This window comes from Dipodomys ordii, unplaced genomic scaffold (genome assembly GCF_000151885.1).
Source record: "Dipodomys ordii isolate 6190 unplaced genomic scaffold, Dord_2.0 Scaffold76, whole genome shotgun sequence".
Lineage (NCBI taxonomy): Eukaryota > Metazoa > Chordata > Mammalia > Rodentia > Heteromyidae > Dipodomys > Dipodomys ordii.
Window position 1 is genome coordinate 1,652,607 of NW_012267292.1, and position 20,396 is coordinate 1,673,002.

General features: G+C 41.9%; 1 protein-coding gene across 6 annotated transcripts in view; it reads left to right on the forward strand.

The window, feature by feature from the left end:
• Positions 1-1,464: 1,464 nt before the first annotated feature.
• Positions 1,465-20,396, forward strand: part of Cobl (cordon-bleu WH2 repeat protein) — a 188,617-nt gene continuing 169,685 nt past the window's right edge. For all 6 annotated transcript variants that reach the window (XM_013024460.1, XM_013024464.1, XM_013024462.1 and 3 more), the window contains exon 1: positions 1,465-1,535. The gene's annotated coding sequence lies outside the window, so the exon portion shown is untranslated. The remainder of the gene's footprint in view (positions 1,536-20,396) is intronic.

A 20,396-nucleotide genomic window follows, 5' to 3' on the forward strand; every position in this document is an offset into this window, starting at 1 on the left:
GACCAAAAAAAAAAAAAAATAACATGTGAACTCATGGCCCTGAGTGTGTCCTGCTCCTCTCTGTCCCCTGCAGATCATGTTTATGTTCTTGTGTACATCCTGACCCTGCAGAAACATCCTATCTTAGCAACAGCAAACCCAAAAGGCAGCCCCATTGTCACTGACTGAATGAGGGTCTTGGAACTCATAGGATTACTTTTTGGCTTCATTTTATTGGACAGTATTTTTTTACATAAACATTTTCATTAACTTCTATTGAAAAAGTAATGTGGGTAAAGTTTTAATTCTGCACAATTGAGCAGATACCCTGTATTCAAGGATCATGCTATATCTATAGGGAATTTCAGACATGTATTCTGGGACACCAATGGTGTTTAGCATAGTTAGAAGCTAGAAGATAATAAGGACAAATACAAGAAAAAAATCCATTTGTCAGTTCTGGGGCTTGAACTCAGGACCTGGAAACTGTCCTTGAGCTCTTTTGCTCAAAGCTAGCACTCTACTACTTTGCATCACAGTGCCACTTCTGGTTTTTGAGTGGTTAATTGAAAATAAGAGTCTCAGTCTCACAGGGACTTTTCTGCCCAGGTTGGCTTCAAACTGGGATCCTCAGATCTCAGCCTCCTGAGTAGCTAGGATTACATGTGGGTTTTTTTGTTTGTTTTGTTTTTTAGACAAGGTCTTGTTACGTAGTTCAGGCTAGCCTCAAGCTCTCGATCTTCTTGCCTTCTGCCTCCTGAGAATTGGAATCATGAATGTGAACCCTCACACTTGGCCTAAAGTGGTTCTGGAAGCATGAAAAGCAGGTGGATTACTGCAGACTGGAGCTTACTCACCCATTGGGAGCACAGAGTGTGTGCCACTGCTCCAAACCAAGAAGGAATAAACTAGCTTTGCAGTTTGACTTGCTGTTCTTCTTAAACAGTTTATTTCTATGTGGTTGAAAAAGAAGTATACTGGATTTTTAACACTGCTTAAGTGAGGTATATTTATGTATAATAAACTTTCAACTGTTTAAAGCATACCATTTAATGAATCGCAAATTTGGTGTATGTTCAAACTCTTGAAATTATTGTCATGATCAATATACAGAAGGTTTTTACATGCCATCAAAATTTCTCACATGTTCTTGGGCAGTCCACCACTTTCTTTCCCTGCCCCACAGTCTATATATATGAGTGTGTGCATGTACATGTTTGTGTACATGTATTTACATGCATGTACATGTGTTTATATGTACGTGTAACACTGGTGTATATATGTGTACATGCATATTCATGTGTATGTGCAGGTGTGAATGTGTATATGTGCTTATATGTGCATGCATGTGTATTTGTGTGAATATGTGTGTGCATGTATGTGTGTATGTGTGTGGGGGCACATACATGCACACTCTGGGGTTCATTCCTCTTTATTGGTGGGTAGTATTCCATTTACCACAGCTTGTCTATTTTCCCATACATAGATATTTGGTTGGCTTCCAGATAGTGTGGGCATTCATGTACAGCCATGTAGCATACATACCTTTTCTTTGGGTAAGTACTTAGGAATGGACTGGGTCAATATATGTTTACTGTTTCAAAAAAACCACTGGGCTCATTTACCAGACACACCAGTTTATAAACTAGACATCTGCAGGCTAATCATTCACTATGTTGTAGTTAATGTTATTATTTAGTAACTCAACCTTCCTGAAGCATACAAACAGGTGAGAAGGTTGCATTCTGAGGAATGGCACCAGGGAGGTAGTCCAGGGTAATAGCATGCCCTGGAAGTGTTCCAGATGGGAGGTGGCGATCTTAAATTTGAGCTTGACAACACAAGGCCTTCATTGCCCTTTGTCTTTGTATCTGTGTTTATTTTGAAGGTGTGGTTTAACTTTTGGATTGAGACAAGATTTAAAGGGTGGACAGAACTAGTTATTTAATGGCATGGACAATGTTTTCTCCAGTGACTACTTGGGCTGTGACTTTGGGGATTTCACATGGTCTCTGCCCGGGAAGATCCACCTGGCTAGCTGGTAGGGCCTTCTAGTCTGCCCATCCCTTCTGAACCCAAGTTTTCCAGAGATGAACAAGATTTTAAAGTAAAAGAGATCAGATGGGCTGGTGGCACTTAAGGGGTAGCTAACAACCCATGATTGTATACAGCCAGCATTGTGACTTGCCCTTTGGGTTGTGATGCCTTTGTGTTTGTTGCAGTAGAAGCCTGAGTAAGCTTTTAACAATATCATTGTCTCTCCCAACTCAGATGGGAATCTACCCATCCTGAGGTTGTTGCTGATTGAACATTCCCATCCCAATACTTTCTTAAGGGGTGTCTTCTGTTTCTATACCCCATCTATTTACCTAAAGCCTATGTGTAGGCCCTGTATGCAAGAAGGTTAATAAAAACAGAAACAGAAAATGGGGAAGAGAGATAATAATGGCAAAAGCCAAGTGCTGTTTTGAGATTGAACATTAGTTTTGCCTTTGTATTTCTGAAAAGCAAAAGAGATAAAATAATTCCCTGGTGCTGTTATTGAAAGTGGGACTTGTACATTCCAGTTCCTGGCACTTAAAGGTAAATATTTGTAGTTGTTTATTCTGGTCACTGCTGTCTCCATCTATTTTCTTGTTTGCTGGAGGTGTTTGCATAGAAATCCCAGGCTTTGTGACCACTCCCACTGTGTGTGAGAGCATGTGAAGGGTGTCAGACAATGGGGGTAGTAGCAGGCATGAGGCCATGGTACTATGGGCACAGGGCACCTACTAATAAGAAGCCCAGCAGCAAAGCCAATAATGCAGCCTGTGACACCCAAGCAGCACTTCTGCTGATGTAACATAGTGCTAATTGCTATTTGCAGTCTCAAGAGTGAGCAAGTTCCCTGGGGCAGATGTGTGCAGCAAGGCAGAAAAGGGCTCCCAGGACACCAACTCCCAGCAATGTCCTAGTACGCTAGGCAGGATGGGACCAGGAAGACAGCAGGAAGAAGCAGTGGACCTGAGGTCCCAGGGACATGGACCGTGTTGAAGGCTGCAGTAAAATCCTATGACTTCAACACCAGCCACAGGTGGCTCTTAGATTCTCAAGAGGCCAAGAGCTGAGGATACCGGTTCAAAGCCAGCCTGGGCAGAAAAGTTCTTGACACTCTCCAGTTAACCATCAGAAAACCAGAAGTGGTACTGTGGCTCAAAATGGTAGAGTGCTAACCTTGAGCAAAAAAGGCTCAGAGACAGTGCTCAGGTCCTGAGTTCAAGCCCCACAACTGACAAAAACAACAACAACAAAAAAAAACCAACACTGTGACTTCAGGAGGTGACAGAAGATAGAAGAAGCTAGATGGTCAGTATCATCCATGCAGTGGGTCAGACCTCTGAAAGGACATCTGTGTCGTACAAATTTTGCAGAGGTTAAGTGAACACTGGTGCAGGTGTTTGTGGGAACTTTGTTTTTCCATTTCTCTAGGGTTAGTGCATTTACTTTTGCATGACCTAGTAGCTAATGATGTGCCTTTCACTTATTTGCCATTCATGTATCTTTCTTGGTAAGATTTCTATTAAAGTCTTTGGCCTCTTTAACTGCTTGTTTTCTTATATTCTGCCTTATGATTTTATCTAATGTGACTATAACTCCTAAGTCATAGATTTTCCCTTTTGTTTATTCCCAGTAGCTTGTGTTTTCATTGTTTTGTAGTATCTTGCGGAGAGTCCAAAGTTTTAAATCTTCAGTTCTTTTTGTGCCTAATGAATTAGACATGTGGTAGGTGCCATGTCTCACAACTCTAGTCTAATGCCAGACATTAAGATTTTCTTTTATTAGTAAGGTCTTAGATTTGTATTTTCGCATTTATATAAATGTTCCATTGTGAGTTAATTTTGGTATATGGATTGACTTTTGGTTCAGAGTTTTCTTTTTCTTGTTTCTTTGGCATAGAGTGTTCAGTCATTTGCAAACCATTCACTGAAAAAACTATCCTTTATCTGCTTAATGACCTTCACACCTTTGTAAAAATCAGTTGTCAGTTGATTATATGGCTGGCTTGCCTGCCTGCCTGCCTGCCTGCCTGCCTGCCTGCCTGCCTGCCTGCCTGCCTGCCTGCCTGCCTTTCCTCCCTCCTTCCCTCCCTTCCTTCCTTTATTTCTTCTTTCTGTGGGTGTCCATCCTGGGTACAAAACTCAGGGGCCTGAGTGCTGTCTCAAAGCATTTTTACTCGGGGCTAGCAATTTTCTTTTCAGGTCTTGGGGCTTGAATTCAGGGCCTGGGTACTATCCCTGAGCCTCTTTGTGCTCAAGGCTAGCACTCTATCACTTGAGCCACCGAACCACTTCTGTTTTTTTCTGAGTAGTTTATTGAGATAAGTGTCTTACAGACTTTCCTGCTGGGGATGGCTGTGAGCCACGATCCTCAAATCTCAGCCTTCTGAGTAGTTTAGGATTACAGATGTGAGCCACTGGCACTCGGCCTGGTTCCAGCTTTTAAATGATTAATTTGAGACAATTACACTTTACTGCCAAGGCTGGCCTTGAACTACAATCCTCAGATCTCAGACTCTTTAGTAGCTGGGATTACAGGTGGGAGCTACAAGTGCCCAGATCCATTTCTTGATTATTTATTACAAATACTATATTGTTTTAAATATTGTAACTCTGCAGTAAGTTGTCTTCTTTAAGGTTTGGAGTTTGAACTCAGGACTTTGTGATCACAGGGCTTGCTTGCTTAGCTGGAGCTTTACCATTTGAGATACCCTTCTAACTCTTTTTTGATGGTTATTTCAAAGATAGAGTCTAGTAAAGTTTCTACCTAGGCTGCATAGAACCAAGTCCCATTGGAGCACAACATGCTGAATAGTTACTATTATAAGCATAACCCCCTGGTGCAGACATGTTTTGTTTATAAGACAGGTTTTTCATTGTGTAGCCCAGGCTGGCATTAAACTGATATTCCTCCTCTTGCCTCAGCCTCTAGAGTACTGAGATTACAGCTGTGCTCATGCATGTAATCCTAGCAACTCAGGAAGCTGAGATCTTAGTATTTTAGTTTGAAGCCAGCCTGGGCAGGAAAGTCTGTGAGCCTCTTATCTCCAATAAACCACCCAAAATTTGGAAGTGGAGCTGTGGCTTAAGTGGTAGAGGGCTAGCTTTGGGCACAAAAGCTCAAGGATAATACCCAGGCCCAGAGTTCATTCCCTAGGACCAGAACAACAAAACAAAACTATAGTGTGATTTTTTTCCCAAAATTGATTTAAAAAAATCAAAATGGACTGTTCTTATTTGCTTACCTTTCATATAAATTACAAAATCAGCTTATCTACAAAATAATCATACTAAAATTTGACTGAAATTTTGTTAAATCTGTAAGTCAGTTTGAGACTTTAATATTATCTCTCTTACTCACTCTCTATATGTTTGTTTTTCTAGGTTTTCTTTTATTTCTATCAGTGCTTTATTATTTTCAACATACAAATCCCACCCATGTTGACTAGACTTACACCTAAAAATTTTATATTTGGGGCCATTTCAAAGTGGTATTTTATTTTTACCATTTAGAATTCTAATACCATATAAAATATTTTGCCATTTCTACATGATATTTACACGTTTTAGTTTCTAGTTAGCAATTGGTTAATATAGAGGTGCAGTTGATTTTGAGTACCCTTTGCCCTCATTGAAAATTTCAGATTATTCATATAAATATACAGAGGAAATAGTTATCAAAGAAAGTATAATGCATTTTGGAAGTACATACTGTTAATGTCTATTAGTAATTAGGGCATAGCTATTAATTAATTCCTTTCATGTGTTTTCTGGGCTTAGCCCTTATTTGAATAATCAGGATTACATAACTAAGGCTGCTGAAACTTGATGAATTTAAAGTGTGCACAGTATCTTTGACCCAACTTTGTCATCCATTTATCTTGATCTTTTCTCAGTCAATTAGTGAAGAATCTGTTTATTTACTTACTTATTTGTGGTAGGGCTTGAACTCAAGGCCTATGTACTTGCCCTTAGCTTTGTTGCTCAGGGCTGGCACTCTACCACTTGAGCCACAGCTCCACTTCGAGCTTTTTGTTGGTTGATGGAGATAGAAATCTCATGGACTTTTGCTTTGAACTGCCATCCTAAGATCTCAACTTCCTAAGTAGCTAGGATTACAGGCATGGACTACCAGTATTGGCTTCACTGTTTCATTATTGTTGTTGTTGTGTGTTTGTTTGATTTAAAGTAAGTTCATCTATGTTGTATTCATTTCTCACTGCTGGGTTAGGACACAGGGCAGGGCCTGGTGGTAATTTGAGAATGAGAACAGCTGAACCCTTCCTTACAGGACCCCAGGTATCTTTTCCCAGGAAAGCATTCCTCCAGGGTACTTCTGCCTACTCTAAACTGCGTGGGTGTCCCAGGCAGAGTATGAGCTCAGCATTCTCTGTTGCTTCTCTAACTGCCAATTATCCCCCAATTGAAATCTTCAGACCGTACGTGTTGAGAAATTTTTCTTCTGTTGTCTTAAAATTATAGTAATTTACATACTGTGAGCACTTTTTTGTTGTTTGTAAGAATGGAGCAGGGAAGAAGCTGGTCTGCTATTGCCTGGCTTGAGAAGCTGGAGTCAGGGACCCATCTAAAAATAGTCCAGATGTCTCTAGTGGGAGTGGAAGAGGCATTAGGAGTGACCATACATGGGCCGCTTGGTCCCCGCCTGCCTGGGCCTCTTCCTGTGCCCTCCCTCCTCCTGGGCCTGCTTCTCAATTCAACTAATCTCGGGGATCAGATTTACCCGCTTTGCTGTGAGTGTGTGTGTGTGGGAGTCTTTGAATATGGAGCTTCTAAATTTATTTATCACTTGATATGGGTATTTACGTCCTAGAATTTGTGGCGCTGGCACCCCAGCTCGGGCACTGTGTTTTTAGTGCAGTTAATGATTGAAGTCTAGGAGTCTCCAGGGAACCAGCTGCTGATCTGATGGATCTTTCTGGCTGATCTCACTGCAACACAAAGATCTGTAAATGCTGTGAATCTGATCTGTCCACAAATACATCCTCCTTGCGTCCTGTGTTCCTCAGCGGCACTTTGGAATACAGCATGGAGTTCAGCAAGTACTTCTAGAGACTGGGCTACAAAGGAGATAGTGTCTGTGTCTTACCATCATCTGCTAGCTCTTAAGTGTTCTCACCTGGCAGGTTCTGGACTTCTGCCTTCTTAGTGGTGGGCTCTGAATTCTCACAGTAGCCCTGCAAGAGACTTGTTCCCTTACCTGCATCTGACAGTTCAGAAGCTTCAATGGAGAATGAATGAATGAATGAGTGACCAGTTCTGGTTTTCCATTCTGAATATTCCTCCCTTTTTCTGATGGCCATTACACACACACACACACACTTAGATCACTGAGGTAGATTAGCCAGGGTCACATACCTTCTTCCTGTTTTAAGTTAAGAGATTCCTGACCAACTGGAAATAAAGGCTGCATAAAATAATGATACTAATTATTATTTTATCTAGGGGAAAAAAGAGAATAATTTCACCTTTATTATACATTAAAAAATTTTAATGTGCCAGGTGCCAGTGGCTCACACCTATAATCCTAGCTACTTGGTAGGCTGAGATCTGAGGATCACAGTTCAAAGCCCGCCTAGGCAAGGAAAGTCTGTGAGAGTCTTATCTCCAGTTAACCATCAACATTGTGGCTCAAGTGTACAGCACTAGTCTTGAGCTGAAGAGCTAAGAGACAGCACCCAGGCCCAGAGCTCAAGCCCCACAACCGACAAAAAAATATGTTTATCATTTTTGTTTTAAAAATAATTAAGATGATGTTAAGCAAAATGAACCCCAAGATAAGGACACAAGTGGTTTTTGCTTTCTTGCTATTGTTTCTAACATATTTATAAGGTGATTTTTTGTTGCTTTGTATGTCCCTTCCCCACGGTATAACCCCTGTTTTCTCACTGTATTTGATGTTGGTATAATTTAGGGAGGGGAAGGGAAAAAACAGAGATACAGGTATACCCATTGCAACAATGAGATGTACAAGATGCTATGTTGAAAATGAACTTTACAACTTTGGTCGGGAGGTGGAGGTGTGGGGGAGGAGAGGGTGTATGAGATGGGAGGGCAGGGATGGTAGGAGGAGGCAACAATGCTTGAGAAGAAATGTACTCATTACCTTGATCATGTAAATGTAACCCCCCTGTACAATAAAAAAACTTACTAAAAATTTAAAAAAATGGGAAAAATATAAAAAGATACTTCATTGGGTGCTAGTTACTACTTGGGAGGCTGAGATATGAGGATTGAGGTACGAAGCCAGCCTTGCAGGAAAGTCTGAGACTCTTACTGCCAGTTAAACACCAAAAAGCCAGAAAGCGAGCTGTAGCTCAAGTGGCAAGATGCTAGCGTTGAGTCGAGTCTTAACATACAACATCGAGGCCCTGAGTTCAAGCCCCAGTACAAAGAAAGCCAACCTATTTCCAATAAAGTTTCCTAAGTTGTTCTTGAAAGTTTAACTTACATACACCAAGTAACTAGTGTAGATGTACAGATAGACAACTGACACAGGCAGATAGGCAGGCAGGTAGGCAGACACAGACAGATCTGGAGGGCAAGAGAAATGAAGTGAGGACAAAATGCAGAGAGGTTAGGCATGAGGATGTGGCTCCCTGCTTGTGGGTTTAAGTATCATATGCAACTTTTGCCACTATGATTGTGTAGATAAACAGTCTCATCTTCATTTCTTAATGTTGTATTTTTATTTTTGAAAAAAAAATTTAACCAGTACTGTGACTTTCTTTGGTTTGCTTGCTCACTCAAAGCTGACACTGTACCACGTGGGCCAAGCTTCCGCCTGGACTTCATATTGTGAAACAACATCAGATTTGCAGAAAAGTTACCTGATTAAAGAGTGCTGCTCTTCTTTCAGATACCCCTGTTGACATGGACATTGCTCAGTTCTCTCTCCTTTCCTAAAGTCACATGGAGTCAGTTCACATGCATGAGCATATGCACACAGACTCACAGATGCACATTTCTCTGGAAGAGCAAGATATGCATATTCATGAGCTCACCCTCCCACCTCCCAGTCCGACTCTGCTCCTCCCAGCCTTCCCACACTTCTTATTTATAACTCATTCGCAGGCACTGACAGACCTGGCTCCCAGCCCTTCAATAAAGTCATGAGTTTGCTCAGTCCTGTATGTGATGACCAGCTTCACAGTCAGGCCAACCGTGGCTCAGCCCCTCTCTAAATCAGGGCTTCTCAGAGTAAAGGAAATTCAGAAAGGATGGGAAGGAAGTGCCTTTTAAAGAAAGGTTGATTCTCCTGTAGAAGCAATGAAGCACTCATATATGAAGATTTTTGAAATTTCCTTTGGGACACTGAAGTAGGAAAACATATGCTGAAATAGACATTCTGTTTCCACAGTAAAAATATGACTAGCTTTGTTGAGATGCACAGGATAGAGACGTATCTGTGAGCATTACTGGCTCAAACCCCAGTACCTACCAGCGTCTCTAGGGCTGTGGGAAGCTTAATAGATCCTTCCTGCAGAAATTGTGCTGGGGAAACTGTGGGAAAGGTGGGTGGGCCTCACATCCAGTGGAGGTTTGGTCTGGGGGTGTTGCAGCCATGTGAAGGCAGATGCTGTCTTGTCCACTGACACTGAATAATCCTAGGCTTAGGGTTGAGACCCAGGGTACTGACTTCATACAGTAGGGAAGTGTCAGAGGTGGCTCTTGGCAGTGTGATTGACCCTCAGCTTTGTAAGAGCTGAACCAGTGTGCAGTTGGCTCAATTTCACATTGGCTTGGACCCCACAGTATGTGGCCATCAGAGAATGAGAGAAAGGGGCATCCGTGGGCCTTGTCAATAGGAATTTGCTCTGGTCCTGGAAAGGATGCCCAGACTGGATTCCAATCTCTGAGTTGTAGCTTTTGCATGCACTATGGCATACTGCCTGCCTCAGTCCTCTCTGTGTGAGTACCATGAGGAATCCCAGGATTTTCTTCACTTTGGTGCCTTCCACAGTTGTTAATCTTACCCAGCCAAATCTTGACTCTTTTACTTCTAAACCTCAGGAAACTAATCCCCCTTTGAGGTAAAGGTCAGGCCCTTGGTAGGGTGGGGGAGAGGGCTGGGTGTCCTCCTCTGTCTGACTGGGAGCTCTTAAGAGCCTAGCTATGGCAGAGTGTGGTTCCTTCCCTTTAGCAAGAAGTGACGTAAACATTTCCTTTCCCTTACAGCCACCTGAAAATGTCTCCCTTCCTGTTCACCTCCTCCCCCTGGCCAGCTGGCTTGTACCTTATCTCCTTCCACACCTGACCTCTCTGCTGTAGTCCCTTACCCCTGGCCAGCATTTACTGTAGGTGTGACTGTATCTCCTTGCCATTCACCTGTCCACCTATGTTGGTCCTTGGCTTTCTGAAGATATTCCTTAAAGCTCCCAACTGGTTTGGTGGCCAGGTGCCAGTTGCTCATGCCTGAAATCCTAGCTATGTAGGAGCTGAAATCTAAGTATCATGGTTCGAAGCCAGTCTGGACAGGCAAACCTGAGATGCTCTTATCGCTAATTAGCCAGCAAATGCCAGAAGTGAAGTATGGCTCAAGTGGTAGCATAAAACTCTGAGCTCAAGCCTCAGTAGAATATTGTGTGCACACAACACCCAGCCTAGAGTGGGTATGACCTGTTATATGTGGGGCCTACTCTACCTTACATCCTGAGTTTCACCTGGGTTTACATCCTGAGTTTCACCTGTTCCATCTGGGTCCTTAACAGGAAACCACTGGAGAGTAACTCCCTTTCCTGGAAGCTCACATCATTATCTTTCCTTGGAGCCCCAGGGCCTGGGGTTGAGGCTGAAGCAAGACAGAGTACTGGGTCTATAGTAGTGACTCATTGGAATTTAAGCGCCTCACATGGGCTTATAATGTGTTACAGAGTTTGTGTGCTTCATCCAACCAACTCTGTATTAAAGAAAATAGAGTTGGGCCCAGTGACTCACGCCTCTTATCCTAGCTACTCATGAGACTGAGATCTGAGGATTGTGGTTTGAAGCCAGCACAGGCAGGAAAGTCAATGAGATACTTATCACTAGTGAACTACTCAAAAAAGTCAGAAATGTTGCTGTGGCTCAAGTGGTGGAGTGCTTGCCTAGAGAAAAAGAAACTCAGGAACAGCGCCCACGCCCAGACTTCAAGCCTCAGGACCAGAAAAAAAAAATCCCTCAGATTCCTGTCTCACTGTAACCAGTGGAGTCATACCATGTACAATATACCATCGGACATCTTCATTTCTTGATTCTTGTTTCTTCACACAAGTATTTATCACAGTAAGCTTTCATTTGGAGAATTTAAAGGACATTTTGTAGAGAAAAGAATGGAGTTCTTTGCTATCAAAGACTAACTAAAAGAGATGCTAAGTGCCTCTTTACTAAAATAGATGCCACAAACCCCAGCTGAGTAGGGAAGAGAGACGCCTCAGCAGTGAGTCAGGTTTTTAAAACATTCCTTTCCAGTCAGGCACTGGTGGCTTGCATGTAATCCTAGCTACTCAGGAGGCTGAGATCTGAGGATGGCAGGTCAAAGCCAGCCAAGGCAGGAAAGTCCATGAGGCTATTATCTCCAATTAACCACCAGAAAACCAGAAGTGGGCTGTGGCTCAAAGTGGTCCAGCCTTCAGCATCAAAGCTCAGGAACAGTGCCCAGTCCCTGAGTTCAAGCCTTATAACCAAAAAAAAAAAAAATCCTTTCCAGAAAAAAAGAGCCTTGTGTTTTTCACTCTGAAGTGGAAGTTGGAATTGCCAGCCTTCTGCTTGGTTCTGTGGGATGCTGATTCCAGAGGGCTCATTTGGCTGTCTGTGGACTATGAGTAGGACATGTCCAGGAAGCCCATGCTGCCTGGGACCCTATTTGGGAGGAAGTTTCTCATGACACCTCTGATGATTGAGAAAATCCACATCTGTGATGCGGTAGCTTGTGAGCCAATGTGCTCCTATGTGATATGCATGCTTGCATCACTTTCCTGTGGGTACTTCTTTTTATTATTATCCTTACATAAGGTTTTGACCCCCTACCGTCACCCCCATTCTCCATCTCTCCCAACCCCACCAAAGCTTTCAGTTTGCCTAGTTCTGTTTTCACATATGTGCATTAAATATTATGATTGCATTTTACCCCCCTTTTCTCTCTCTACTCATTTTCAAACCTCCCCTTGGCCTTACCCGTGCACCTCCCCCCCGCCACCATAACATGTTCCAGCTTTCTGGTATTCATTATAAGGATGTGGGGTGAAGGAACCCTCTTATACTGTTGGTGGGAACATATTCTGGTGCAACCAGTTATGGAAGGCAGTTTGGAGATTCCTCACAAAACTAAACATAGAAACTACCCTGTGATATAGTGATATCACTCGCACACTTATCTAAAAGATTATGTTAGGATACAGTAAACAGTTGCACACCCATGTTCACTGTGATACTATTCATAATAGGATGCAGCCCAGATGTTCTTCAGTGGATAAATCCAGTGAACAAATAGATCAAGAGTATGTGATATATATACATATATATAATATATTATGTATTTAATATATAGAATATGAATGCATGTATGCATGTGTGTATATGTACATGTGTATATGAATGCCATTCTTAGGGCTTGAACTCAGGGCCTGGGCACTGTCCCTGAGCTTGCTCAAGAATAGTGTTACAGCTCCATTTCTGGCTTTTTGATGCTTAATTGGAGATAAGAGTCTCACAAACTTTCCTACCCAGGCTGGCTTCCAATCATGATCTCAGGCTCCTGAGTAGCTGTGATTATAGGCCTGAGCCACTGGTTCCCAGCTTGGGTATTTTATATGTAAAAGATCTTCCCTTTCTTGTAAGGCAGCCTGTTGGTCTGGTAGGTCTTGTACTCACCTTCTCCATCCCTACAGATCTGCTATGCAAAGTGAGTTTAAGGGGCCAGAGAACACTAAAGAAATATATCACCCTATTGGGCTACAGGGCCAGAGCTGAGCAGGTGACTGTTGGCCTAGTCCCATGAGGTCTGGGAGCAATGAAAAAGAAAAACATAATTGCAAAAAGGGAAATTCTAAGCTTAGACACTGAGGTCTTTCTTTCCTTTCATATAGCATTCCTGGTAGAGAAGGGAATAAAATAGATTCCAGTGGACTTGGGTTTCACATTTGTGTGTCTTGGTTAGTCTTGTTCATGTATATTCATAATATCTCACTGAGTTCACTTTGCTGGCAGAGAGCAGAGTGTCTTGGGGTCCTGCCAGTCAGTCCCCTTTGCTCTAGCCAAACTCAGCACCTTTCCCTTCTTCCTTGCTGGCCTCCTCCAGCTCTCTGAACATGTGGGGTAGAGGAAGTTTTTTTCTTATCTCCTGAGAAAGTTGGGACTCAAGCAGTGAAGCATCAAATGCACCACCAGATTGTATTTATTTTAATACATTAACGACAGTGTTTTTTATTTCAGGCAAAGCCATGTAATGAAAATTCAGACCTTCAAATCAAGTTAAATGACTGGTAGTCAGAGGAGAATTTGTGTGTGTGGGGGGGGGGAGAGATGGTCAGGGGGAGGCAGGTACCACTAACCAGCCTTGAACTCAGGGCCTGGACACTGTTCCTTAGCTTTTTAAAATCAAGGCTGGCACTCTACTACTTGAGCCATAGATATACTTCTGGCCTTTTAGTGATTAATTAGAGATAAAAATCTCTCACAGACTTTCCTACCCAGGCTGGCTTCAAGCTGCAATCTTCAGAATAGCTACAATTATAGGTGTGAGCCTTCAGTATCGGCTAAGGATTCTTTTTACTCTTGTTTGTCAGAATATTGCTGTTATATCTTATGTTTTAAAACATGACTGGTTACCAAATAAAAGGTTTGCACTCAGGCTTTCTAGAATAAGTGTGTTGTTTGGACAGAAGATCCTCTGGACTTAGAATTCCACTATTAAGTTGCTTTTTTCCTGAGCAGCCTCTGCTATGTGAATAGGAGAGACTGGTATGAAGCTGGTGCAGGAAGGTGTGCTTCTTGAGATCTCAGTTGGGCCTTTCAGCCTGTGCCTTCTGAAGTTGTCACACATATGAAGGAGAGCTGTTTTCTACACTCAGCATCAGACATTCACCCAGAGTGACACTGTTCTGCCCGCTTTGCACAGATAATGAATAGTCCCAAATTGCCTAATTTGGTTGAATGCAAAAGATTCGGGAGAAGGTGATTGTGGTGACTATGGAACAAATAGGTGGAGACAGACTCGAGCAACACTGCTGAGTTATAGCAGTGACAAGGACTATTGCAAATAGTACCATCCTCAGGCCTGGGATAGGATGCAGGGACAGGAAGGGACAGTGAATGCTACTCACTAGCTGAGATACAGCGAGGGCAGTGCAGTGTGTTTGGGAGGGAAGCTGTTGAAGGAAGTTAATTGTGTGAGAGGTTATAGAGCAGAGGGAGGCAAAAGACCAACAGTAGGCTAAGGGGGATATTCAGGGAGAGATGCTCTGCTGTGGAAATAGGAGAGGAGTCATTGTGAATGAGGACCTGATAATTGTGTGATGACAGAATTACCGGTAAGGGACAAGGAAAGGGGGTTTAGAACAAGTGGCTGAGGTGGGCTGCACCTAACCAGACACGAGTCCCATTTACTCCAGCTGGGGTTGCTACCACCAGAGAAAAGACTGCTGGGTACGTGAACCGTGGTGGCTCAGTGACACTCTTAAAAAGCAAAACCTAAAATAGGTTTTACAAGATGTTGCAATTCCAAGACCATTGAAATATTTAAGTATTTTGGGAATTGTGTTTGAGTATCAAAGTATTTAGGCTCATGAACTATTTTCAAATAAGTAAAATTAGTTTGTCTCTCTGGCAAAGCCTGTCCTTCAGTTTTAGACTCTTGATTTTTAAATGCCAGTTCGATCTAGCCACCATAAATATGTGACAGATGCAGCTGCCCAGCCACTCTGACAGGCAGGAGCTGGTGAGAGTGGGGAGATGTTCAGTCTGAAAGGAGACGCCCATGCCAGGAGGTGAGTGAGCCCAGCCTTTCACGGTCTGATGTCGGCAAGAATTTTCTCAGAGATGCCATTGGGCTTCTCTTTTTTGGTGACCGAGAAATGTTAAATAGAAGTGTCCGCTATCTTGCCCGAATACCATTGTCACAAGCTAATGTATAATTAAACATGGACAAAGTACTTTATATATTGGGTGGCTTTTCAATTAGATTTGGCTTTTATTCCAAAAAGAACGTTGTTGTCACCGTGACTGCTGTCATCATGGTGAGTGAGGCGTTGCACATTCAGCTGTGCAGAGCGTAGGTGACTGGCCCTGTGCTGCCATCCCACTTCCTGCATGCCTGTGTGGTGGTAGCTGCCCTAGCTCACTAGCCAGCTCTGGGCTTCCGTTTCAACAAGTAGAGATTCTACTTGGATACTGCAGGTGAGAACACCTGCATAGCATTTTTCTATGTGTGTGCTGGTAGTGGGCCTTAAACTCAGAGCCTAGATCTCTTATTTGGCTTTTTCACTCAAGGCGGGTGCTCTGCTCCTCAAGCGACATCTCCATGTCTGGATTTTTGCTGCTTACTTGGAGATATAATTCTCAAGGAATTGCTTGCCTGGGCTGGCTTTGAACCTTAATCCTCAAATCTCAGCTTCCTGAATAGCTAAGATTACAGGCATGAGCCTCTAGTGCCCAGGTTAGTACAGGATTTTTTTTGTGTGTGTGAGATTCTATTGGTCCAACTTTGTAGCCCATTGCATGTCTGATATTTTAGGATGTGGAATGAAATTTGGGAGGTACTCAGATTAGTTTCTTTCCTCTGTGTGTGTGTGTGTGTTATCAGTAACTTGAATGTTCTAGATTCTTTATGCAAGCGTTTACTTGTATAACTTGAAGCATTAAAACAGGAAAAGGTATTTATAAGTCTAATATTTTAAAATACTTTGTGATTCTGGCTCCTTTGGAGTGAGAGCAATAGAGAAATGCAGGTAAGAATACTGTCTTGGGACTAGATTGCTTAGGACTAAATGTACCTCCTCTGAACTGCTAGACCTTGCCACCTTGTTCCCCAGCTCAGTTCCATCCTCTTCAAAATTGGGCTAACCATACCTTGTTGGAAACAGCCCAAACCTGAATGGTCTTTCATTCCTGGAAACCTTCTGTGTGTCCTGATTGGGCTAATGATGGCTCACTTCAGTTAAATGAGTTAGTTTATAATCTACATGTGTTTATTTAGCATTCTGTTAACTGGGAGCCTTGCCAACAATTTATTGTCTGGTTTTCATTCCAGTTTCTCAAAAGTCAACTGCAAGTTATAAAGAATGCTGATAAAATCTCAGTGAACAGTTCTCCTCATGTTATCAGTTGGTTTTTTCTTCCCTAGTCATTTTCAGTTTCTTCTTCACCGTCTAGTAAACTGTAAATTGTTTGTTTATGATACTTGGCAACTCATGTTTATTTTCCTTAAGTATTTGGCTTTTTATGAAAATAATACTGTTTTTCTTTACATCCATTTCTTCCTGAAGAGGTTATATGCTCTATAAAGCTTTTGATGCCCTCTAGAGGTACAGATTTGTTTCTCTGCCCATTACATAATTAAAAAGCAGGAAAGTGTTCAAAGCAGACATAAGTTTATTTGAAAGTGAAAGTATAGACTCTCCCTAGAGAGAGGTTCCAGAGCTGATGGAGTTCTTATGGCTCCTGCAATACCTCCTCCCCTGGCTTTGCCCTGATTATTTGATGACTTTTGCATGTATTGACAAGCTCTTCTTACTGGTTGAGCAGGAACTCAGGGCATTATAAGAAGAAAATTTGGCCAGGAGTCCAGGGGGTTATGGGAAGTAGCAGTGTCATGATGGGCCAGACATTGTCTGCCACATGTTATGTCTGTCATTTTCTTTTCTTTCCTTTTCTTTTTTGTTTTTGGGGTGCCAATTCTGGGGCTTCAACTCAGGCTCTTGAGCCACCACAGCTTCTCTTCTGGCTTTTTTGGTAGTTTAGTAGAGACAAGAATCTCACAGACTTTCCTGCCTGGGCTGGTTTAGAACCATAATCCTTTTTAAAAAATATATATTTTTTTGTTGTAAAGATACTGTACAGATGTGTTACAGTTACATGAGTAAGGTAATGAGTACAGTTCCTATGGAGCACTGTTACCCCCTCCTTTGTTTTTCCCTATTATCCCTTCCCTCCCCACCTCCCCAACTTCTCCCCCACCTCCACGTTGTAAAGTTCATTTTCAACATAGTGTCTTGAACATCTCATTGTTACAATGGGTCAGTCTATATCTTTGTTTCAGCATTTTGTTAATTCCCTTCCCCTCCCCAAATTAGAAAAATGTATATACAAGATGCAGGGCACCGGAACCAAATACAGTGAAAACAGCCTAGTGAGTAGCTAGGATTACAGGTGTGAGCCACCACCTCCTGGTTCTGTCATTTTCTATCCTTTTCTACCTAACCAAGGAGGCCTAATGCTCCCTTAGTTTTACATTTTGTCCTACAGGACAAAGATGAAACATTTTCTGCATTGGGACAGAGAGGAAATGTTTCTACCTTTCAGAGTTGTCTTTCTCTCTCAACTCTGCTGTAGTAGGCAGGAAATAGCTGTGGAGCAATATATAGTGAATCCTGGCTATGTCCAATGCAGTTGTATTATTGGACACAGGAATTGGAATTTATTCACATTTTATGTGTCATAAAATTTTCTCCTCTCCTCCCTTCTCCCACCTCTTCCCTTCCTTCCTCACATTTAAAAATTATGAAAAACTCTCTTAGCCTGGTTATGATTGTGAGTGGAATACATCTCTGTTTCCTAGACCATGTCCTTAAAGTTGAGAAATCAAGTCCAATCGATTACCTTATGCCTACTTTGAGGATATGTGTTCCTTGATATCTTCATTTTAGTCAATCCAGTATTTTAGACTTCCTGTTGTAGATAGGATGACAAATGCCTGCCACAACACCCAGGTTTTTCAGTTGAGAATGGATTCTTGCATACTTTTCTTCTAGAGCTGGCCTGGAACCGCTATTGTCCCAAATAGCTGGATGACAGGCATACACTACTGTATCAGCAAACTTCTCCGCCAAGGCAGGCTTCACACTTTGCTGCTCAACTTCTAACTAGCTAGGATTTTTTTTTCTTAATGGTTAACCTAACAGGTATAGGTTTGCATCTCATTATGGTTTTGATTTGTGTTTTCCATGATGAATGGTGATTTTGAACATATTTTCATACATCTGCTGCTCACTTGTATGACTTTGGAGAAACGTCTGTTATAGTTCTTTTTTTTTTAAATATATATGCTACAATTCTTTAAATACCTAAACTTCCTGTTACAGAAAGTAGGTTGAGGTTAGTTAAGTAGAACAAGCTTATAATATAGAACTCTTTTCCCAAAGACTTGTTCTCAAAGTATGCTCAGCCTCATCCACCTGATGCTTTTTAAATGTTGAGAAGGTACAGTCTTCTAGGAAGTCTGCGTTTATAAGAATTTCCTCAAGTACTAATAAAGAACACCAAAGCTTGGAACCAGGCAAGAACCTCCCCAGTGTGGAGACAGTCCAATATACTAGTCCTATATTGACTTGGGCAGCAGTAGGACCTGGACCACAAAGGAAGAATAGGATCTAAGCTGCTAAGGACAAGTAAAACCAGCCTGTCTACATTCTTTGGCTAATGGGTTACCAGACTGTGGCTTAAAAAAATAAAATCAAGTTTAACAAAGACAAATTAATAACATTTCAGTGCCTTGTGGTGGGAGCATAATATACTTGGCAGATTTCTAAACTCTGATTTTAAAATAATTGTTTGGGTTTTTTTTTTGTTGTTGTTTGATTAGTATTTGGTGTTTGGGGATTAATTATCATTATCTGCTGGGATTACAGGCATGTGCCACCAAACTTGGTTTACTAAAGTTAAATAACAAAATGTACTTTTTAGGACATGTATTTAATTGCCATCAAGTCAATCTTGAAGAAAAGACCTTTGAATCACATTTCTATTTGTGAAACTCAGTTTCCCTCCCTCCCTTCCTTCCTTCCTTGTCCTGCTTTCCTAGCTTAATGTTGGTGTTCGGATTTCATTGTTACCTTTCACATATTTACAATGAATTCCAATGAATCTTGTTCCCTCTGTCACTCTCCCTGCCCCCTCCCTTTCCTAAATCGTTCTCAACAGGTTTCATTGTTCCATTTTCATAGGCGAAAATAAGTGATATAGGCCATATTCAACCTCCCTCATTGTCATTAGCCTTACCCCCTCTGGCTAGTAACTCTACTCTTCAGTCTCTACATCTTATTTCTCTCCCCATACCTCTATTGACTAACAGCTTTCATTGAGGTTCTTCAAGCCGTTTTAATGTACAGTTCCCTTGTATTAGAAAATTACTCATCTCTCTGAAACCTGAGTTCCTATATGGATTCTTTTTTTAAAAAATCACTGTCATAGTTCTCTAGAAATATTCTATTCTACTAAACTCCATTGACAATGGATATTAAATTTATGTTAGTAATCTCTCCTAGGAATACTTGTATATGCATTGCCTCTTGTTTATGCATGAGGGCATTGTCTCCTTTGAGGCCAGTTTGGGAATGAGCCAGGCAGATGCTTGTTCTCTGTCAGACTTCAGGCTGTGCCCACCGATGCCATCTAGGAATTATAAATTTGTTTTCTTCAACCATTAAAGAATGAATAGATAGGAAAGTGTACATGGTAAATTTACTTGAAAGGAAAAGGTTTCAAAAGTAGCAAGACTTTCCATCTAGAGACGGGCTTCAAAGACAGTGCAATGGAGTCCTTTGGAGGGTGGTCATTATAGTATGGGCTCCTGCCATGTCTCTTCCCCTGGGCTTTGCTCTGATTGCTTGATGACTTGTGTGTACACTGCCCTGGCCTTTTTCAGTGGTTGATCCAGCATCCGAGGCATTATGTGAAAAAGAAGCATTTGAACAGGAAGAAATATTTGATCAAGAGCCCAAGGTAGTATGTTAAAAGAAGTTCTATGATGGGCCACGTGTCATCTGTCATATGTTATATCGCCATTTTTGCCCCATTTATCTTAACAACTCCCCTTTCTTTCCCTTATTGTGTATCTTATCTTCTTCATAAAACTCCCGAGAACAGTGCCTGACACAGAGCAGGCTTATAACAATATGCAAGTAAGTGAGTTTACTGATAGAATTCAGCATGAGTGCCTTTGGGAGAAATTTTGTTTTGTAGTCTGTTGAATGGGTGTTTTGTTTCTAACCATCTCAGAAAGATACCTTGCCACCTCAAGAGCTAGTCCTGTGCTAAGCTTTGCTATGTTGAGTTAGATATTTTGGGTTTCTTTTTTCTAGGGAAAACGTCTTCTCTTCCCCTCTGCAAAGCATGGCTACTGTTGTTGGTTATGCATGGCAGTGTCTGTGTGGCAGATCGTGCAGGAGC